General features: G+C 38.1%; 1 protein-coding gene across 4 annotated transcripts in view; it reads right to left on the bottom strand.

Moving 5' to 3' along the window:
- Window positions 1-22,895, bottom strand: part of LOC128205134 (carbohydrate sulfotransferase 15-like) — a 40,139-nt gene extending 17,244 nt beyond the window's left edge. Inside the window, exon 1 of one of the 4 annotated variants that reach the window (XM_052906577.1) lies at window positions 22,849-22,895. The gene's annotated coding sequence lies outside the window, so the exon portion shown is untranslated. Of the gene's footprint in view, window positions 1-4,955; window positions 5,019-5,082; window positions 5,488-22,596; window positions 22,750-22,848 lie in introns of those variants that run through there. The other 3 variants (XM_052906574.1, XM_052906575.1, XM_052906576.1) reach the window with 3 other exon arrangements.
- Window positions 22,896-24,803: the final 1,908 nt, after the last annotated feature.

Here is a 24,803-nt window from a genome sequence, read left to right on the forward strand (position 1 = left end):
TATCATCATCATCATCAAACTATGACACGTTTCAGGGACGAGTCCAGCAATTGAAGTTAGAGGGGGCGTAAATGAGGGTGCAACCTTTTGAAATACGCCTCTATTTCAGAACCAAAAGTCTAGGCATGAACTATTTGCATGGGGTATGAGGTTACTCCTTTAAGCAAACTTTTACCTATTTATAGTCGGAAATGGTGCAATTTTGCGAATGTTATTATTTTTTTTATTCAAATATTAAAATAAAAAGTAATCATGGACGATTCTAGTGCGGGGGGGGAGGGTGGCGCCGGGTGCGCTCCCATCTTCAATAGCTAGTGCGTTAAAAAAGTTAATAACAACGCCGTTGGTACGCATGCGTTAAGTAATGGCGGAACTGTTTTTGCTCAGTTTAAATATAGGTTAAAACTCGTTATCAAAGTTATTACTTGGATTATTTGGATTATATTTGGATTATATTTGGATTAAAGGTGTATATTAAGTGTATATGAACGTGTATGGTCACTATATGTGTCGCTTGTGCTTATAGATATGGATAATAAATAGGACAATTAGCAGTGAACTGGTTATCAAATGGTCGGGAAACATAAAGACCGTTCACCCAAGCAACAACAGCAACAACAATTGACCCCAAAGCGAGTAGCCTTATCAACTAGTAATACGTCAGTTTTGGGTATGCAGCAAGGACATTATGGAAATTCAGGACAGGTTGGAAAGTATTATGCTAACCATTCTTTGAATCAGTCTGCTAATTGCTACCAAGGTCAAGGACAAGGATCACCGTCATACCTAACACAGTTAAACAACATGAACATGGTCACACCAACAACGCCGGCGGCGAAAATGATACCAAACCATTACACAAGCACACCTGTCACAATGCCGACACTGGGAATGGACCTGCTATCCTTAATCCTCAGTCGTCTAGACGCCATGGACCATAATTAGAGCAACGCGACATCAGAAATAATATCCGCAAAGGCATCAAATTAGTTAAAATTGAATTTGACTGTATAGTATGGTTGTGAAAATGGACAAAGTTTTTTTGGTAACAATGAAGATTGAAATTTGGGTATCACATATATTGCACCAGAAAGTTCTCCTATACACGCATTCTATGATCGGGATATATTTGAGACGCTAGAGCAACTAATTGCACAGTTTTCCAGACAGGGACGTGCGGTGATGTTTGGTGGCATGAACAGAAGGGTTGGGCGAAAGATTGATTTCATTGAAAATGAGGAATTTAACGGCCTAAAATTCAGTGAACAGCTAAACGAAAAGCCCCCGCGTCGGGCGTCAGCAGATCAAGGGGTAACCGTTACGGTGAACAATTGGTATAGTGATGTAAAGCGGTCAATGTGTCCATGATGAATGGAAGATCAGGGACCCAGGCCGATAACGGGAAAATCACGTGCATAACGCATAACGGTGAAAGTGAAATAGACCTGCTTTTGACAAAATACAGTCACTTTGAATTCATATCAGACTTTAAAGGCAATAAATTTAATGAAATCTCAAACCATGCGCCACTAACATTCATAATTAAAGTTTAATCCCATAATGCAGATCCACAGCTGAAAAATGTAATTTTTGTCGTTAAAGTTTACGAATTAGACAAAAAATTATTTCCCTTGTTTGTATGCCTCTGATAGGTGTCGCTAGTTTTGTACAGGAGAAGCACGAGGATTTCGTGCATTTGTAGCGTGTTATCTCCATTCAGCCTTTGGGTACAGCCGTATAGAGATGTTAATTTTTTATTTCTTAAATTTTAAGTTAAAAGACGAGTGGTTTCACCCGTATTGTGTATTTTTACATTATAAATGTAAACTCTTATACTGAAGATGTATCTTGAAGTAAAGAAAATGTTGGTACCTTTATAAGTTTAGTAGATATTAGTCATTAGTAGTCCTGTATTTGCTAATGACGAGTGAAAGATTTGAGAATATGATTTGCATTTTAATATATGGAATTTGGCATACTACATTCTCTTCTTTTTGTTGTACAAAGTTATTTTTCATAAATGTTCAACATACTGGTATTCGCGTTTGTATAACATGTACATATCAATTTTATTAAACATGCTGTGTCATGTTTGCTTAAGATAAGCTGTTATTCATGCATAATGAATATAGTTAGTTCATTTTATGTGTTTGCAATGTTCATGAACTTGACAGAATATACATGTATGTTATTGTTAATAAATAAATAGCCTGTCTGTTGGCACCCACTAGGCTATTACCAATAAATATATACTTTTTTGTTTTGTTTTTTGGTTTGAGGACATTTGACGGTGGCGGTAAATGTTGCAATGGTTTACACTTATAGTGTTGTGACATTTACCGCAGCTGGTTTGTCTTTGGGCTATCAGAGGTGTGGTCCATAAGGGAAAGAAAGCTTTTTATAAGTGGAATGAAGAGTACAGAGATAGTTTCCGGGGCGATATTACAAGTGAACTATAAATGACTCACCAACTCTCGCATAATATAAGGAAGTTAAACTTGTATTTGAGTTTTCTCCACACTTATCAATTACAGAAAACAAGAAGCACAGTCAGGCATTAACAAAATAAAGACTACCATCCTAATGTTTAGAAATTGAATTTTTTACAAGTAAGGGAGAAGAAATCGACTGTTCAATTTGTGTGATAAAGGTGTGATCGAGAATGAATACCATTTCGTTATCGAGTGTGAAGCATACAATGAACTTAGACTAAGATTTATTCCCCCAAGATGTAGGATTCGACCAAGCATGTTTTAATTTGTGGAGTTACTGCCAACTCAAAATAAGACAATTCTAAACTGTTTATCTAATTTATTGTGTAAATGTTTCATCAAACGTATTAATTTGATAAAAAGTATATAACTTAATAAAGCCAATCACAATCCTGTCAATTGTATTTGTTAACATATCGCTCTCAGCTTATTTTATGTATTTTTACTATCATGCATTGACTTGAATGTGATTGATAACTTTGTACATGCAAAATAAAGCAGCATTCATTATCGTGTTTATTTATTTGTACATTTCTTGACGTTATGTCTAAACTTTCTATTGAATCATCGATATGCTGTATATGCATAAGATAATAAACATTCTGTTCTAATCTGTTCTGTTCTGTTGTTCACGTTGTCATCTTTTTAAAAAATAGTTCTGAACAATCGGCCGAAAGTGTAACAGACTATGATACCAAATAGTAGGTAAATTCGTTCTCCTTATTTTCGTGTTTGAGATTAAATATACTGGTATACATAAATCACTTTGACATTATATGATATATACACGCGGCACGACTATGTGTATAAATAAATGTATGTAATTATTATACAGATCATTATTATTTAAAGCTGCACTCTCACAGATTTACCATTTTTACAACTTTTTTTTATTTTTTGTCTTGGAAAGGGCAAATTGTTGCGTTAACATCTGCAAACCAATGATATAGGATTGCTGACGAAAACTCAGATAGTAGATTTTCATATTTCCGTTCGAAAATTAATATTTTATGGCTTAAACCGTTACTAACGGATTAAGAAAAATGCATAAAACATCATTTTTATGAACTTAAATAAAACAATCTGCGATCTTATTTTTGTCAGGAGTCTTATATAACTGGTTTCCAGGGATTTTCGCAAAAAAGTGGTTCTTTCCAAAACAAAAAATAAAAAAAAGTTGTCAAAACGTTCAATCTGTGAGAGTGCAGCTTTAATTTCGTAAAACTCTTTCAGAAGTAAGTACTACTTATATTATAGTTAAACAAAATTAGCGAGTTTAGCTAAATCTTGTTTTAAGGTATGCAAACAGTTACGAGAAATTTTAGATACAATTAAAATCGCATTTATATTTGTAATTTGTAATACTTCTACTGGCCTGCTGATATGTTCACACATTGTTTGCACAAGCCAGTGCTACCAAATGATCGCTCCTCGAGCATAATAGAATTATCTGGGCAAATATATTTTTGAGAATCACATTATGAAATACGCCAGAAGGTAAAATATAAATTGTCTATTGATCTAAATCAATATAATGACCAAATATTTGTAAAGAATATTAAATTAGAAATAAACATTTGTATTGATATTATACCGCACTGAATAATACGTATTGTCGGTCTTAACAAAGGATTTCATAGCTATCACCATTTTATACCTTCTTTTTTCTTACTTCAGCCATAGGCTCACGAAAATACTCAAGTCAAATCTCAATCTCAGTCTCAAATCTTTTTATTAAATTACAGCATCATATGATTCAAAATTGTAAATGTTTCACCGTTTTTAAAATCGCATTCTCTCATTCATTATGTTGATAAAAAAGGTCAACATTTTATAGAAAAAGAATACTTTAATAAGAATACAACCTACATTTTCAGCCAATGATTGGTAATCAATAAGAACTAGACTTAATCATTAAGAATTTCAACTTTCGCGGGTGTTTAAAGGCCCGCCCACTGTCAATCATCAGATACACAGATCTGTGTCAGATTTAAGGTTGACCATGTATCAGCCAATAAGGTTGTATTCTAAGTCAGATAGATTACCTGAAGTAATATTTTAATGATGAAGAAGCGCTCGTTCGCTACGCTCAGTTCACAAACAAAATCTCAAAAATCATAAAAAAATAAGAACTCTGTTCTTCGGAGAAAAAAAGTTATTATTATTATAAAAATGGATAATAAACATAAAAATGAAATAATAATAATAATAATAATAATAATAATAATAATAATAATAATAATTATAATAAAAAATGATAATACTAATAATAATAGTAATAATAATAATAAAAAAAGAATAATAATAAAAATAAAAATAAAAATGATAATAATAATAATAATAATAATAATAATAATAATAATAATAAAAATAATAATAATTATAGTCATAATAATAATTATATTACTAATAAAAATATGAATTATGAACACTGATTATAACAAAAAATGCAAACAAAATTACCTTTCATTATAATAATATCATGTCTGATGTAAATTTCCAATGCCTATAATTGTAATTTAAAACGATGTTGTATCTGAAGTGAGACAAAAGCTGTTACGTAAGTGAATATAGCTATTACATGTATTACCAATAGCTCCTGCGGAACACAGTATGCGGGATACATCCAAACGTATGAAACACAGCACTTCCAGTTTGATTTCATGTATTGACTGCACTATTCGTTCACCGTAGATTAATTGCTCCAGCCCAACGGTTACATTTAACATATCACAAGATAAGTCCTTTAAGTTAAAACACTATCCAAAACTATGACGCTTTAAACCTTACAACACGAAAACTATCAATCATTTTAGCAGATGATAATCCCAGCTATCAGATAGAGCCAGCCTCACGTACATGTACATGGTGTACATGTTACAACTCTGTCAGCATCCTCCATGAATTTACACTGGTTCACGGTATGTAGTGGTTAAGTGGATACTTATCTTCCGTAGTTGTAAGGTTTGTGGCTAGGCAAGACATGAACAAGATATCGCTTAATTTACCATTTCCACAGCAACAGAATTTCAGACCTCGTTATACCTGTTATAAATACATAAATCTACCAGAAATGATTTCGTCTTAATATTACCATGCGAGAATTTAAATCAAAGAATTTAGCAAGCCTGTAAAACAATCTTTAAAAATAGTTTTTAATTATGTTCAAGTGTTGTTCTTAAGTGCCTTTAATCAAGACTATACCAGTGAAAGTATTTCTCTGTGCATAATGTATTATGCTGTTAGTTTATCATGACATACCGCTCGATTAAATCTGTTACAGCACATGTTGCTAATTAATCAGGCAAGGGCGGTATCAGGATTTGGCGTTGGAGGGGGCGCACTTTTGCAGCGCAACTAAAAATGTAAGACCCTTTTTCGAAGAAGATGAATCTTCTTGTTGTTAATGAGTTAATTTTTGCTTGAGGTTGTTCTCAGTGAAAGATTTAGGCATTTATGTCCGAAATATAACACTTAAGGTCATAAAGTTCACAATGTTTCACGACTACTGACAGATTTTTTTCCATCTCAGACCATTGGCTACCTTCCATATTTATAAGTTTTGAAGCTGATTGGTTTGTGATTTCAAAAACAGGCTGAACATGCTAGGTCTACTTTATATTGTTTACATTTTCATCGCATTGTTTTTCCTCGTACGTCGGATATGGTCATTTTACCGAATCCACAGTGGTTACGTTCAACCAATTTAATTTTCTTAGGAGAAACTTTTTTTCTAACGTTGTTTAATGCGTAGTTCACAAGGAGAGCGTTCTCCCCGTGTTGGGTCGAGAAGCATTATATATCAGTAATATCTTGCATGCAAATTGGTCTATTGACTAGGTAATTTATTTAGTGGTATGTGACCTTTAGTTACAAGGAAACGCAACCATATCAAAGCTGGTTTCATTCGACTGATTTGAGCGTTGCGTATCGTCTGTCAAAACCAGGCATTTTCATTACATTATGATTAAACTTTTGTATTTAAGTTTAGAACTTATTAGTAAATAACAGTATAAAATAAGATAAATGAAAATCGTCCTTGTTTTAATTATTAATACTTAATATCTCATATAGCCGTAGCCATTAAGCTCTATATAATATATGTGCTTATGCTACCACTATGGAGGACAATAAGTCTTTGTGGTATACAAGTTAAACGAAATTCGTGAGCGTTCGCCATTAAACAGTCACATATTTTAGAATAGTTTAAATTGCAAATAACGTAGGTTTTGTAGGACGAAAAATGTTTAACAGTTCACATAATTCACACCGATCTTGTTAATCTTTTGTATATGTGTATGTTCATGGAAAAAGGCTTATGTTTGCCGCAATTGCCAATAAACTTGAAACTTGTTATAAAAATGGGATATCAGTTTTCACAGCACACGATCACAATTTCGATATTTCTGAAATTTGTGACGGACGCTTTTTCATGTTACATGAACTTGTATTATTCACATTTCGTTCCAAAATGTGCAATTTTATATCTTAAAAGCGTTATTCACCATTTGCTGGGTTATTAAATTTTACCGTGGATATAATACGGTTATTCGTAGTGCGATTTGCGACGGGAGGTTGTATTCGACTCGAGTGGATTTTTGCAGATTCGGATTTCACAATGCGCAAGCCGAGTGAAATCAAAATCTGCAAAAATCCACGAGAGTCGAATACGACAATCCGGATCAAAACCCAGTTCTAATAACCCTTTTACTATATACATTACTAGTTAAATCACTTAAAAGCCACATGTTTTTATAACAAATGTCATTTCAACGACGCACTGTTTTGTTTATGACGTCATTTTAACATCGCGCAACGATACTTGTTATGACGTGACGTCACAATAGTGGAATACGGCCGTATGAAGCCGTATTCAACAAACATACATGTGCATATTTTCAACTTACTTTTTTACTAAAAATTCAAAGTAGGAAAAAAATGCATTTTTTCACTAAGTTGAAAATTGTTACTAAGATGTTAATTGAATACGGCCTCTGATTATGATTTAAATATTTTATTAGCTTAAACATAAAATTAATAACAAATACTGCCTAAATTATTCCACAAAGTAAATCTTTGTATAAAATGCATTACAAAATGCGAATCAGTATTTATTTTGTCCTTGAACATTAAAAGGTCATGGTCAAGTCTGAGGTGTAATTCGTGCCTATTTTATTTGAAGATGATGACAATTGAACGGTTCCCCAGATTGAAATATGATACTTTGGTGCTGATAAAATAGGCAAGACAAAATAGAAGCAGAATTAAATTACGTCATATATGCTACGTCGGAAGGCACAATTTGGCTTAAAGTGAAGACTTAATCAAAAAAAATTATTTTACTACACCATTTTAAATAAAACAAAAGGCAGTCTATGCTGCTTAAAGAGCCCCGCCTTCGTTTTATTACCAAAGTTTGATAAGATGATTAGTTTCATCAAACACTTCGACAAACCTGTTTCCAAAATAATGTTTTGACAGTGCTCCATCAGACGGCCGTATTGTGAAAAGGTTTGTCGAAATGTTTTAAGATCTAAACTCTCAATCAAAGTCTGGTAAAAGGCCAAATGCAGGTCTCTGTAAGAGGCGTAGACTGCGCATTGTTTCATTTTAAATGGTAAAGAAATAGTGAATTAATCTTTGTTCAACGTCTTCATTCGAAGCAAAGTCTTGCCTATCAGAGCTTTGTTAAATTTTACAACGTAATTTTCGTCATCGTTGTCAACTTACAAATCGTTACTGGGTGAACACACTTTGGATATGCTGTATTTCTGACAATATTTCAAGCAACTGTTTTAACTAAGCATTTGTATATCCGTCAAATATTTCGCGTTTAAAAGTTTACAACGATGTCGCCACGATGTGTGACAGCGAATTAATATTTATAATGCGTCTGTGAATGCACGCTATGAAAATATGCGGGCCGTTTAATCAAGAACACTCATTCTATAATTGTATTAGAGATTGATATCTGGTGCAGGGGCTACTAAATGAAGCAACCTTAAGCCCGAAATCCAAAACTTGGCTCAAGACCACAATTGTCTACCCTCCCCCCACCCCCGTTGACCGGATGTCAATACAGAAAAAGGGCTTGTGTACTAATATGTTATTGAAGTTGATTGAAAGCGAAACAAAAAGTGTTTTTTTTTCTTACAGTTTTACATAATTTACACTGTATTGCTAAAAAATGATAGTTTCCAGTGAAAATCTTGAAAAAAATATCTGCCTGTGGAATTGTGTAAATTGGTTGTGTGTAGCCTTATTCCGCCTTGACCTCAGAGCCATGTTCAACTCAATTTTGGATGACGCCGAATGGGTCAACCTTATGTTTTCTTGTGATTTATTTTCGTGTCTTGGATTGTTCTGTAGCAGCCATTTGCTTGTTTCTCAATTAGGGTTGTTTTAAAGTGAAAATCCAGGTTAGTGTATATATGCAACATACAGTAAAGACGACTTTTGTCTCACGCCAGTATGTGTTAATAAATGGATAATTGTACAACTACACTCACATTTTCCCTTGCGTGTTTTGTAAATATTTGAATATTCTGTTTAATTGGTTGAAAGTAGTATCAAATATTTAAAGTACTTTTAATTGTAAAATGTGTAATGGCACGGTAAAAAGCTAAAGGAAATACAATGCAAAGAAATAAAAAAAAAATATGTAAATGTCAATTAATTTAATTGCCATTCACATATTTTTTTTATTTCTTTGAATTAAATACGTCGGCTGCTTGGAGCGTCATCTTTTCATCGAAATATGCTGAACAGTTAAATCATCATAGGAATGAAACTACCAGCGGCGTACCTAGCGTTGTGCAAATACTCAAGCGCGTACTACTGAAAAAAATAACTGAAAACAATAACAAAGGTTTTAATTGCGAAATTTGATGTAAAAAGGTACCCATAAAAGTCGAATTTATTAACATGTTGAACGCTTTTATTTTCATGATAAATGCCACTCTCGGAGAGGTTAAAAGTCTAAATTGATGATCTGTATTTAGTTTTGATCAGTATAGCGGAGTTGTCCTTGGACGTGAAATGAAGTTGTCTCCCGTGTCATTTTATTGTCATTCGGAGCTCCTCGGCCATTTTTTCAAAAACAACCTCGGATGTATGCCGGTACATCTGTTGAAGTAGTCCGTATTTTTTTTAATAAAAGCATTAATTAAATGTAGTGTTTAAGAGTTGTGTTCATTGCTCTCAGTTTAAATTGATTGCCAGTGAAATGTATTATTGCAAACATAATTACAATTCCCAAGAGTTAAGTCATAAATTTTAACTACTAAATAAGATTACTACGCGATCTATTTGCAGCGGACTTAAACGTACCACTTTTTAAGTATGTAAACCGTCCATATACATCCGAGGTTGTTTTTGAAAAAATGGCCGAGGAGTTCCGAATGATTTTATTGTCAGGTATCCAAATATTGTGATAAAGTAATGGTTGATAAAAGGCCTAAATATGTCATCTTTGTTTGATTGTTAAATGTGAATATGTGTAAAATATTAGCGTTTATAAAGCACAAATAAGTCATAAAATATACGCCAAATTGCACCGGTAAACAAATAATTCACGGGGGAGGTTGCTCCCGGACCCCCCTCCCCAAAACAAACTGGTTACGAGTACATGCTAAATGTATTTTGGTACACCCCTGATTACTAAAGCAATATCACGATTAAACTTGATCAAGTTGTTTAAAAAAACATCGAATTTCAACATATACATTTATTATCTGAAGAAAACAAATTCTGAAGCCCAATGGCCATATCACCATTGGCTGGCTATCAAATTTGTTCGAGATGTAATGCCTTTAAAAAAATGTTACCAAGTTGAGTACAGACTGATTGGAATAAAATTGTAACACTTAGGCTAGAAAGTATACACTGTGAATAAGGTCAAGTTATGACAATTCAATTAGTATTGTTGTGATATTTGGACCAGGCTAAGTACTAGTGATATCTGGGCTAGAATACTTTTCCCATGCTAAAGATTACTGTGGTATTTGGGACAGACTATTTTTTGTTTTTATATTTGACCAAGATTTAGTATTGATGGGCCAGGCTACGTGCTTTTGTTATATTTTACCCAGACTTAGTATTGTTAAACCAGGCTAAGGTGTGTTGTTATGTTTGGGTCAGACTTAGTATTGTTAAACCAGGCTAAGGTGTGTTGTTATGTTTGGGTCAGACTTAGTATTGTTAAACCAGGCTAAGGTGTGTTGTTATATTTGGGTCAGACTTAGTATTGTTAAACCAGGCTAGGGTGTGTTGTTATGTTTGGGTCAGACTTAGTATTGTTAAACCAGGCTAAGGTGTGTTGTTATATTTGGGTCAGACTTAGTATTGTTAAACCAGGCTAAGGTGTGTTGTTATATTTGGGTTTAGCTTAGTATTGTTAAACCAGGCTACGTGCTTTTGTTATATTTTACCCAGACTTAGTATTGATAAACCAGGCTACGTGCTTTTGTTATATTTTACCCAGACTTAGTATTGTTAAACCAGGCTAAGGTGTGTTGTTATATTTTACCCAGACTTAGTATTGTTAAACCAGGCTAAGGTGTGTTGTTATATTTTACCCAGACTTAGTATTGTTAAACCAGGCTAAGGTGTGTTGTTATGTTTTTCCCAGACTTAGTATTGTTAAACCAGGCTAAGGTGTGTTGTTATGTTTTACCCAGACTTAGTATTGTTAAACCAGGCTAAGGTGTGTTGTTATGTTTTACCCAGACTTAGTATTGTTAAACCAGGCTAAGGTGTGTTGTTATGTTTTACCCAGACTTAGTATTGTTAAACCAGGCTAAGGTGTGTTGTTATATTTTACCCAGACTTAGTATTGTTAAACCAGGCTAAGGTGTGTTGTTATATTTTACCCAGACTTAGTATTGTTAAACCAGGCTAAGGTGTGTTGTTATGTTTTACCCAGACTTAGTATTGTTAAACCAGGCTAAGGTGTGTTGTTATGTTTTACCCAGACTAAGTATTGTTAAACCTGGCTAAGGTGTGTTGTTATGCTTTACCCAGACTTAGTATTGTTAAACCTGGCTAAGTGGTGTTGCTATGTTTGGGTCTAGCTTAAGATTGTTGTGATATTTGAGCCAGACAAAACTTGTTGTGATAAGTGTTGTTGCTATATTTTCGCCTGGCTGAGTACGGTTGTGTACTTTGATAAGTATACGTATAGTGGTGATATTTATGCTAGGCTTAGCGTTATTGTGCCAATAGGGCCAGACCAAGTATTAAAATGGTATTTGTGCCAGACCAAGTATTAATATGGTATTTGGGCCAGGCCAAGTATTAATATGGTATTTTTGTCAGGCTAAGTATTTACGCTGTATTTGGGCCGGGATTAGTATTTATCTGGTATTTGGACCAGAATAAGTATGTATGTGGTATTTGATTGGTTTTTGGGCCAGGATAAGTTTTTAAGATATGTTTTGGCCAGAATAGGTATTTATGTGGTATTTAAGCCAGGATAAGTATTTATGTGGTGTCTGGGCCAGGTTAAGTATGTATGTGGTATTTGGAACAGGACTAGTGTGTATGTGGTGTTTGGGCCAGTATATGTGGGTATGTGGTATTTGGGCCAGGATTAGTATGTATGTGGTATTTGGGTTGGGATTAGTATGTATCAGGTATTTGGGCCGGGATTAGTATGCATCAGGTATTTGGACCGGGATTAGTATGTATCAGGTATTTGGGCTGGGATTAGTATGTACCAGGTATTTGGGCCAGGATTAGTATGTATCAGGTATTTGGGCCGGGATTAGTATGTATCAGGTATATGGGCCGGTATTAGTATGCATCAGGTATTTGGGCCGGGATTAGTATGTATCAGGTATTTGGGCCGGGATTAGTATGTATCAGGTATTTGGGCCAGGATTAGTATGTATCAGGTATTTGGGCCGGGATTAGTATGTATCAGGTATATGGGCCGGTATTAGTATGCATCAGGTATTTGGGCCGGGATTAGTATGTATCAGGTATTTGGGCCGGGATTAGTATGTATCAGGTATTTGGGCCGGGATTAGTATGCATCAGGTATTTGGACCGGGATTAGTATGTATCAGGTATTTGGGCCGGGATTAGTATGTATCAGGTACTTGGGCCGGGATTAGTAAGCATCAGGTATTTGGACCGGGATTAGTATGTATCAGGTATTTGGGCCAGGATTAGTATGTATCAGGTATTTGGGCCGGGATTAGTATTATCAGGTATTTGGGCCGGGATTAGTATGTACCAGGTATATGGGCCGGTATTAGTATGCATCAGGTATTTGGGCCGGGATTAGTATGTATCAGGTATTTGGGCCGGGATTAGTATGTATCAGGTATTTGGGCCGGGATTAGTATGTATCAGGTACTTGGGCCGGGATTAGTATGTATCAGGTATTTGGGCCGGGATTAGTATGCATCAGGTATTTGGGCCGGGATTAGTATGTATCAGGTATATGGGCCGGGATTAGTATGTATCAGGTATATGGGCCGGGATTAGTATGTATCAGGTATATGGGCCGGGATTAGTATGTATCAGGTATTTGGGCCGGGATTAGTATGTATCAGGTATATGGGCCGGTATTAGTATGTATCAGGTATTTGGGCCGGGATTAGTATGTATCAGGTATATGGGCCGGGATTAGTATGTATCAGGTATATGGGCCGGGATTAGTATGTATCAGGTATATGGGCCGGGATTAGTATGTATCAGGTATATGGGCCGGGATTAGTATGCATCAGGTACTTGGGCCGGGATTAGTATGTATCAGGTATTTGGGCCGGGATTAGTATGCATCAGGTATTTGGGCCGGGATTAGTATGTACCAGGTATTTGGGCCGGGATTAGTATGTATCAGGTATTTGGGCCGGAATTAGTATGTATCAGGTATTTGGGCCGGGATTAGTATGTATCAGGTATTTGGGCCGGGATTAGTATGCATCAGGTATATGGGCCGGTATTAGTATGCATCAGGTATTTGGGCCGGGATTAGTATGTATCAGGTATTTGGGCCGGGATTAGTATGTATCAGGTATTTGGGTCGGGATTAGTATGTATCAGGTATTTGGGCCGGGATTAGTATGTATCAGGTATATGGGCCGGGATTAGTATGTATCAGGTATATGGGCCGGGATTAGTATGTATCAGGTACTTGGGCCGGGATTAGTATGCATCAGGTATTTGGGCCGGGATTAGTATGTATCAGGTATATGGGCCGGTATTAGTATGTATCAGGTATTTGGGCCGGGATTAGTATGTATCAGGTATATGGGCCGGGATTAGTATGTATCAGGTACTTGGGCCGGGATGAGTATGTATCAGGTGTTTGGGCCGGGATTAGTATGTATCAGGTATTTGGGCCGGGATGAGTATGTATCAGGTACTTGGGCCGGGATTAGTATCTATCAGGTATATGGGCCGGGATTAGTATGTATCAGGTATATGGGCCGGGATTAGTATCTATCAGGTATTTGGGCCGGGATTAGTATGTATCAGGTATATGGGCCGGGATTAGTATGCATCAGGTATTTGGGCCGGGATTAGTATGTATCAGGTATTTGGGCCGGGATTAGTATGCATCAGGTATTTGGGCCGGGATTAGTATGTATCAGGTATATTGGCCGGTATTAGTATGCATCAGGTATTTGGGCCGGGATTAGTATGTATCAGGTATTTGGGTCGGGATTAGTATGTATCAGGTATTTGGGTCGGGATTAGTATGTATCAGGTATTTGGGCCGGGATTAGTATGTATCAGGTATTTGGGCCGGGATTAGTATGCATCAGGTACTTGGGCCGGGATTAGTATGCATCAGGTATTTGGGCCGGGATTAGTATGCATCAGGTATTTGGGCCGGGATTAGTATGTATCAGGTATATGGGCCGGGATTAGTATGTATCAGGTATATGGGCCGGGATTAGTATGTATCAGGTATATGGGCCGGGATTAGTATGTATCAGGTATATGGGCCGGGATTAGTATGTATCAGGTATTTGGGCCGGGATTAGTATGTATCAGGTATTTGGGCCGGGATTAGTATGCATCAGGTACTTGGGCCGGGATTAGTATGCATCAGGTATTTGGGCCGGGATTAGTATGTATCAGGTATTTGGGCCGGGATTAGTATGTATCAGGTATTTGGGCCGGGATTAGTATGTATCAGATATTTGGGCCAGGATTAGTATGTATCAGGTATTTGGGCCGGGATTAGTATGTATCAGGTACTTGGGCCGGGATTAGTATGCATCAGGTATTTGGGCCGGGATTAGTATGCATCAGGTATTTGGGCCGGGATTAGTATGTATCAGGTATTTGGGCCGGGATTAGTATGTATCAGGTATTTGGGCCGGGATTAGTATGTATCAGGTATTTGGGCCGGGATTAGTATGCATCAGGTATTTGGGCCGGGATTAGTATGCATCAGGTATTTGGGCCGGGATTAGTATGTATCAGGTATTTGGGCCAGGATTAGTATATATCAGGTATTTGGGCCGGGATTAGTATGCATCAGGTATTTGGGCCGGGATTAGTATATATCAGGTATTTGGGCCGGGATTAGTATATATCAGGTATTTGGGCCGGGATTAGTATGCATCAGGTATTTGGGCCGGGATTAGTATGTATCAGGTATTTGGGCCGGGATTAGTATGTATCAGGTATTTGGGCCGGGATTAGTATGCATCAGGTATTTGGGCCGGGATTAGTATGTATCAGGTATATGGGCCGGGATTAGTATGTACCAGGTATATGGGCCGGGATTAGTATGCATCAGGTATTTGGGCCGGGATTAGTATGCATCAGGTATTTGGGCCGGGATTAGTATGCATCAGGTATTTGGGCCGGGATTAGTATGTATCAGGTATTTGGGCCGGGATTAGTATGTATCAGGTATTTGGGCCGGGATTAGTATGCATCAGGTATTTGGGCCGGGATTAGTATGTATCAGGTATTTGGGCCGGGATTAGTATGTATCAGGTATTTGGGCCGGGATTAGTATGCATCAGGTATTTGGGCCGGTATTAGTATGTATCAGGTATTTGGGCCGGGATTAGTATGTATCAGGTATTTGGGCCGGGATTAGTATGTATCAGGTACTTGGGCCGGGATTAGTATATATCAGGTATTTGGGCCGGGATTAGTATGTATCAGGTGTTTGGGCCGGGATTAGTATGTATCAGGTGTTTGGGCCGGGATTAGTATGTATCAGGTATTTGGGCCGGGATTAGTATGCATCAGGTATTTGGGCCGGGATTAGTATGTATCAGGTGTTTGGGCCGGGATTAGTATGTATCAGGTATTTGGGCCGGGATTAGTATGCATGAGGTATTTGGGCCGGGATTAGTATGCATCAGGTATTTGGGCCGGGATTAGTATGTATCAGGTATTTGGGCCGGGATTAGTATGTATCAGGTGTTTGGGCCGGGATTAGTATGTATCAGGTGTTTGGGCCGGGATTAGTATATATCAGGTGTTTGGGCCGGGATTAGTATGTATCAGGTATTTGGGCCGGGATTAGTATGTATCAGGTATTTGGGCCGGGATTAGTATGCATCAGGTATTTGGGCCGGGATTAGTATGTATCAGGTATATGGGCCGGGATTAGTATGTATCAGGTATTTGGGCCGGGATTAGTATGTATCAGGTATTTGGGTCGGGATTAGTATGTATCAGGTATTTGGGCCGGGATTAGTATGTATCAGGTATTTGGGCCGGGATTAGTATGCATCAGGTACTTGGGCCGGGATTAGTATGCATCAGGTATTTGGGCCGGGATTAGTATGCATCAGGTATTTGGGCCGGGATTAGTATGTATCAGGTATATGGGCCGGGATTAGTATGTATCAGGTATATGGGCCGGGATTAGTATGTATCAGGTATATGGGCCGGGATTAGTATGCATCAGGTACTTGGGCCGGGATTAGTATGTATCAGGTATTTGGGCCGGGATTAGTATGTATCATGTACTTGGGCCGGGATTAGTATGTATCAGGTACTTGGGCCGGGATTAGTATGTATCAGGTATATGGGCCGGGATTAGTATGTATCAGGTACTTGGGCCGGGATTAGTATGTATCAGGTACTTGGGCCGGGATTAGTATGCATCAGGTATTTGGGCCGGGATTAGTATGTATCAGGTACTTGGGCCGGGATTAGTATGTATCAGGTACTTGGGCCGGGATTAGTATGCATCAGGTATTTGGGCCGGGATTAGTATGTATCAGGTATTTGGGCCGGGATTAGTATGCATCAGGTATTTGGGCCGGGATTAGTATGTATCAGGTATTTGGGCCGGGATTAGTATGTATCAGGTATATGGGCCGGGATTAGTATGCATCAGGTATTTGGGCCGGGATTAGTATGTATCAGGTATTTGGGCCGGGATTAGTATGTATCAGGTATATGGGCCGGGATTAGTATTATCAGGTATATGGGCCGGGATTAGTATGTATTTGGGCCGGGATTAGTATGCATCAGGTACTTGGGCCGGGATTAGTATGCATCAGGTATTTGGGCCGGGATTAGTATGTATCAGGTATTTGGGCCGGGATTAGTATGCATCAGGTATTTGGGCCGGGATTAGTATGTATCAGGTACTTGGGCCGGGATTAATAAGCATCAGGTATTTGGGCCGGGATTAGTATGTATCAGGTACTTGGGCCGGGATTAGTATGTATCAGGTATTTGGGCCGGGATTAGTATGTATCAGGTATTTGGGCCGGGATTAGTATGTATCAGGTATTTGGGCCGGGATTAGTATGCATCAGGTACTTGGGCCGGGATTAGTGTGCGTCAGGTATTTGGGCCGGGATTAGTATGTATCAGGTATTTGGGCCGGGATTAGTATGCATCAGGTACTTGGGCCGGGATTAGTATGTATCAGGTATTTGGGCCGGGATTAGTATGTATCAGGTATTTGGGCCGGGATTAGTATGTATCAGGTATTTGGGCCGGGATTAGTATGTATCAGGTATTTGGGCCGGGATTAGTATGTATCAGGTATATGGGCCGGGATTAGTATGTATCAGGTATTTGGGCCGGGATTAGTATGTATCAGGTATTTGGGCCGGGATTAGTATGCATCAGGTACTTGGGCCGGGATTAGTATGCATCAGGTATTTGGGCCGGGATTAGTATGTATCAGGTATTTGGGCCGGGATTAGTATGTATCAGGTATTTGGGCCGGGATTAGTATGTATCAGATATTTGGGCCGGGATTAGTATGTATCAGGTATTTGGGCCGGGATTAGTATGTATCAGGTACTTGGGCCGGGATTAGTATGCATCAGGTATTTGGGCCGGGATTAGTATGCATCAGGTATTTGGGCCGGGATTAGTATGTATCAGGTATTTGGGCCGGGATTAGTATGTATCAGGTATTTGGGCCGGGATTAGTATGTATCAGGTATTTGGGCCGGGATTAGTATGCATCAGGTATTTGGGCCGGGATTAGTATATATCAGGTATTTGGGCCGGGATTAGTATGTATCAGGTATTTGGGCCAGGATTAGTATATATCAGGTATTTGGGCCGGGATTAGTATGCATCAGGTATTTGGGCCGGGATTAGTATATATCAGGTATTTGGGCCGGGATTAGTATATATCAGGTATTTGGGCCGGGATTAGTATGCATCAGGTATTTGGGCCGGGATTAGTATATATCAGGTATTTGGGCCGGGATTAGTATGTATCAGGTATTTGGGCCGGGATTAGTATGCATCAGGTATTTGGACCGGGATTAGTATGTATCAGGTATATGGGCCGGGATTAGTATGTACCAGGTATATGGGCCGGGATTAGTATGCATCAGGTATTTGGGCCGGGATTAGTATGCATCAGGTATTTGGGCCGGGATTAGTATGCATCAGGTATTTGGGCCGGGATTAGTATGTATCAGGTATTTGGGCCGGGATTAGTATGTATCAGGTATTTGGGCCGGGATTAGTATGCATCAGGTATTTGGGCCGGGATTAGTATATATCAGGTATTTGGGCCGGGATTAGTATGTATCAGGTATTTGGGCCGGGATTAGTATGCATCAGGTATTTGGGCCGGGATTAGTATGTATCAGGTATTTGGGCCGGGATTAGTATGTATCAGGTATTTGGGCCGGGATTAGTATGTATCAGGTACTTGGGCCGGGATTAGTATATATCAGGTATTTGGGCAGGGATTAGTATGTATCAGGTGTTTGGGCCGGGATTAGTATGTATCAGGTGTTTGGGCCGGGATTAGTATGTATCAGGTATTTGGGCCGGGATTAGTATGCATCAGGTATTTGGGCCGGGATTAGTATGTATCAGGTGTTTGGGCCGGGATTAGTATGTATCAGGTATTTGGGCCGGGATTAGTATGCATGAGGTATTTGGGCCGGGATTAGTATGCATCAGGTATTTGGCCCGGGATTAGTATGTATCAGGTATTTGGGCCGGGATTAGTATGTATCAGGTGTTTGGGCCGGGATTAGTATGTATCAGGTGTTTGGGCCGGGATTAGTATATATCAGGTGTTTGGGCCGGGATTAGTATGTATCAGGTATTTGGGCCGGGATTAGTATGTATCAGGTATTTGGGCCGGGATTAGTATGCATCAGGTATTTGGGCCGGGATTAGTATGTATCAGGTATATGGGCCGGGATTAGTATGTATCAGGTATTTGGGCCGGGATTAGTATGTATCAGGTATTTGGGCCGGGATTAGTATGCATCAGGTATTTGGGCCGGGATTAGTATGTATCAGGTATTTGGGCCGGGATTAGTATGCATCAGGTATTTGGGCCGGGATTAGTATGTATCAGGTATATGGGCCGGGATTAGTATATATCAGGTATTTCGGCCGGGATTAGTATGTATCAGGTATATGGGCCGGGATTAGTATGTATCAGGTATTTTGGCCGGGATTAGTATGTATCAAGTATTTCGGCCGGGATTAGTATATATCAGGTATTTCGGCCGGGATTAGTATATATCAGGTATTTGGGCCGGGATTAGTATGTATCAGGTATATGGGCCGGGATTAGTATGTATCAGGTATATGGGCCGGGATTAGTATGTATCAGGTATATGGGCCGGGATTAGTATGTATCAGGTATATGGGCCGGGATTAGTATGCATCAGGTATATGGGCCGGGATTAGTATGTATCAGGTATATGGGCCGGGATTAGTATGCATCAGGTATTTGGGCCGGGATTAGTATGCATCAGGTATTTGGGCCGGGATTAGTATGTATCAGGTATATGGGCCGGGATTAGTATGTATCAGGTATATGGGCCGGGATTAGTATGTATCAGGTATATGGGCCGGGATTAGTATGCATCAGGTACTTGGGCCGGGATTAGTATGTATCAGGTATTTGGGCCGGGATTAGTATGTATCAGGTATATGGGCCGGGATTAGTATGCATCAGGTATATGGGCCGGGATTAGTATGTATCAGGTATTTGGTCCGGGATTAGTATGTATCAGGTATTTGGGCCGGGATTAGTATGTATCAGGTATTTGGGCCGGGATTAGTATGTATCAGGTATTTGGGCCGGGATTAGTATGTATCAGGTACTTGGGCCGGGATTAGTATGTATCAGGTACTTGGGCCGGGATTAGTATGTATCAGGTATATGGGCCGGGATTAGTATGTATCAGGTACTTGGGCCGGGATTAGTATGTATCAGGTACTTGGGCCGGGATTAGTATGCATCAGGTATTTGGGCCGGGATTAGTATGTATCAGGTACTTGGGCCGGGATTAGTATGTATCAGGTATTTGGGCCGGGATTAGTATGCATCAGGTATTTGGGCCGGGATTAGTATGTATCAGGTACTTGGGCCGGGATTAGTATGTATCAGGTACTTGGGCCGGGATTAGTATGTATCAGGTATTTGGGCCGGGATTAGTATGCATCAGGTATTTGGGCCGGGATTAGTATGTATCAGGTATATGGGCCGGGATTAGTATATATCAGGTATTTGGGCCGGGATTAGTATGTATCAGGTATTTCGGCCGGGATTAGTATGTATCAGGTATATGGGCCGGGATTAGTATGTATCAGGTATTTCGGCCGGGATTAGTATGTATCAAGTATTTCGGCCGGGATTAGTATATATCAGGTATTTCGGCCGGGATTAGTATATATCAGGTATTTGGGCCGGGATTAGTATGTATCAGGTATATGGGCCGGGATTAGTATGTATCAGGTATATGGGCCGGGATTAGTTTGTATCAGGTATATGGGCCGGGATTAGTATGTATCAGGTATATGGGCCGGGATTAGTATGCATCAGGTATATGGGCCGGGATTAGTATGTATCAGGTATATGGGCCGGGATTAGTATGTATCAGGTATATGGGCCGGGATTAGTATGTATCAGGTATATGGGCCGGGATTAGTATATATCAGGTATTTGGGCCGGGCTATAATTTGTTGTGATAATTTGACGAGGCTGCGTATTGTTGTGATATTTGGTTTAGGCTATAAATTGCTGTGATACTTGGTTCAGGCTATTAACTGTTGTGTATGTTTCAGGCTATAAATTGTTGTGATATTTGGTTTATGCTATTAATTATTGTTCTGTTTGGTTCAGGCTATAAATTGTTGTGATATTTTGTTTAGGCTTTTAATTATTGTGATATTTGGTTCAAGCTATAAGTTGTTTTGATATTTGGTTCAGGCTATAAATTCTTGTTATATTTTTTCAGGCTATACATTGTTGTTATATTTGGTTCAGGCTATACATTGTTGTGATATTTGGTTCAGGCTATAAATTGTTTTAATATTTGGTTCAGGCTATGAATGGTTGTGCCATTTGATTCAGGCTATAAATTGTTTTAATATTTGGTTCAGGCTATGAATGGTTGTGACATTTGGTTCAGGCTATAACTTGTTGTGACATTTGGTTCAGGCTATAAATTGTTTTGACATTTGGTTCAGGCTATAATGAGAATATCAAAAAAGCAGACTATAGCATTTAATTTTCTAACCCAGTTCCTATATTCACTAGCAAAGATCTTCCGCACATAATTATCTGTATCTTATCAAGAATCAGAATCAGAAGGTATTTTAATTGGATTTAAACATGTAGTTTATCATCCATAAACATGTAGCAATAATATGTACAAGTCAATAGTAAATAAATATAAACACAATACAACAAACGTGTTATGTTAACCTAGAATGGTTTAACATATACAACAGTATACTGCATATAGTTATTTTTAAGTATTCTTATTCACTTCAAACTCAGTGAGTAAATTTTCTAACAACAAAACGTAAAATGAAGATATTATTAATGAAGTATCTCATCATAATCTGTTGAAAACCAAATTAAATAAATAAGACGTTGCTGGAGGGTAAATATATTATTTTTCAAGAGGTTTTGAAATCATGGGCAAGAAGACTTTGCCAAATGTTGTTGAAATAATGACCGCTTATATATAATTACAATAGTTGACAGAAGACAGACAATTCATCATATCTGTCATGCATACATTGCTTTAACATGAATGATGTGATAAGGATCACGCCTGTTTAATTTCAGGTACTTAAGTATATTTAGTATGTGATGCGATTCAAACACTATGTTAGTGTTTAACAAAATATTTTGTCTACAAAGAATTCATTTTTACTTCAAATTTGCCAACACATTTATTTCAGTCAATCAGCAATCATCCTTTATTGATTGTAATCAGGTGGATCGGTAGCTATAAACAGTGGCTGGTCCACCGAGTGAGTAGTTGTCACAATATTATGTAGACCACCACCATGTTAATGGTTGTTAGTATGTACTTACGCAAAATAGTTATGCGACTAAATAGTCGCATGGAACCACTTACTTTTGCCAGTACATCGTACCAACATTAAACCATTACTAAGTATATTATTATTATATACATGACATGATTGTTCGCGAAATGGGCAAGTAACAAACATGCTACCTTTTTAAATGAGAATCTGTTTTCATGATATCATCTTATTTAAAAATGTGTTTTCATACGCATATATTGTATTTCAAATCTTAAACAATAACAGTAAACATGTCGCTAATGTTGTGTCTAAATATACGTTCTAAACGTTACACGGTAAAAATAAATTGTCATATTCGGCTGATAAAAACACAACATACCACTTTCAGATGAAAATCCGTGAATAGCTTTCCTTTTCACATTGGAAACATAAACTCCAAAAACACAAAACTTCGATGAAATATCCACATCCAAAATAAACGTGTTTTTATCGCCGAATTCGACATGCATTAATCGAAATAAATGACAACAATAAGACTTCTCATAAAGACAACACTAAACAATATAAACTGCTTGCGAGGCCATTGTTGGCTGTCATACGATTGTCAACGTTACAAAATAACTCAATTTACCGTCGCAAATAATAAGGACCGCGGGGCACAAATGACATCTCGGTTATCGGATCTGAAACAATATAAAACAAACATTAACAGAACACACAGCTTTAAAAACGTAAATAATGACAATAAAAATGATAATAACAATAATAATAATAATAATAAAAATGATAATAATAATAATAACAATAATAATAATAATAAAAATGATAATAATAATAATAATAATAATGATAATAATAATAATAATAATAATAATAATAATAATAATAATAATAATAATAATAATCATAATAATAATAATAATAATAATAATAATAATTATAATTATAATAATGATTAACAATATATACTTTTTTTCCTCAAATTTTTACATTGTAAATCACTGTGATGGATGCATTGGCAAAACTAGTTTATGAAACAAGCGTTATACTGCCTAAACACCGTGTATGGCTAGATTGGTTCAACTTCAATCCATTGAGATGAAAAGTAGTTCGCATAGCTCCAGGTCATTGTCGAGTTTTTGAAATGTTACAGAATCAGACGCTCGTATCATTTCGTTAAACATTTTAAGCGCAAATCTCCTGTGTGGTTTTATTCGAAGAATTATGACAGTATTATTTCCTGCAGTGTGAAATACAATACCATAACCAGAGTCAATTACTAAGATATTTTCTATGATAATACGAACAGCAATTTGCGCTGATGGAACAGACATGAACAAATGGATCATTTGTAGAAGCAGAATCAATTATTTTATAGGGGCATACACGATTTATCCGTATTCGTAGTCTCATATTTCAAAGTACGGACAAATTACATGGCTACAAACATTTGTGCCGAAACAGTATTAACCAGGGGCGGTCCCAGGATTCGACGTAACGGGGGGGGGGGCGAAATTTAGGGGGACTTTACCTTTTGACTTGCGTCCCTCCATTAGATTAATTTGGTAAACGTGTTGACAGGGGGTGAGCGGGGATGCTGGGAATCCCCCAATTCAGTTTTAACATTTTCTGGTCCGCAATGGTGCATTTTCGGCGTATTTGATTCCTTTTCTTCTCCATTATTGAAATAAAAAGTAAACTTGGATGAATTTAGGCGGGGTGTGTGCACCGGGTATGTCCCTCCCCATTGATCAGCAGGTGTTAACATATTTAGAATTTCGTGTCATACATTAGAAAACAGTAGTCCTACTTAAATGCTTAGGTTGTGTTGAATTGAAAATGGTTTTGGCTAAATGGTATAAAATACAACCTACATATAACAGTTAAGGAATTTCAATTATTTATTGTAATTCATATGCCCTTTGCACATGGGCGTCAAAACCGTAATATATAGACACACTGAGGCCTCGCTTAAATAGGATTTTGGTAGCCACGGCCTCAATATTTTAACAAGTAGCGGCCTCGCGGCTTTGGGATTATCGTATCCGCGGCCTCAAAATTTTAACAAGTAGCGGCCTCGCGGCTTTGGGATTATCGTATCCGCGGCCTCAATATTTTAACAAGTAGCGGCCTCGCGGCTTTGGGAACATCGTATTCGCGGCCTCAATATTTTAACAAGTAGCGGCCTCGCGGCTTTGGGAACATCGTATTCGCGGCCTCAATATTTTAACATGTAGCTGCCTCGCGGGTTTGGGATCATCGTATCCGCGGCCTCAATATTTTAATAAGTAGCGGCCTCGCGGCTTTGGGATTATCTTATCCGCGGCCTCAATATTTTAACATGTAGCGGCCTCGCGGGTTTGGGATCATCGTATCCGCGGCCTCAATATTTTAACAAGTAGCGGCCTCGCGGCTTTAGGATCATCGTATCCGCGGCCTCAATATTTTAACAAGTAGCAGCCTCGCGGGTTTGGGATCATCGTATCCGCGGCCTCAATATTTTAACAAGTAGCGGCCTCGCGGGTTTGGGATCATCGTATCCGCGGCCTCAATATTTTAACAAGTAGCGGCCTCGCGGCTTTAGGA

Source organism: Mya arenaria, chromosome 10 (genome assembly GCF_026914265.1).
Source record: "Mya arenaria isolate MELC-2E11 chromosome 10, ASM2691426v1".
In the NCBI taxonomy this organism is placed as follows: domain Eukaryota; kingdom Metazoa; phylum Mollusca; class Bivalvia; order Myida; family Myidae; genus Mya; species Mya arenaria.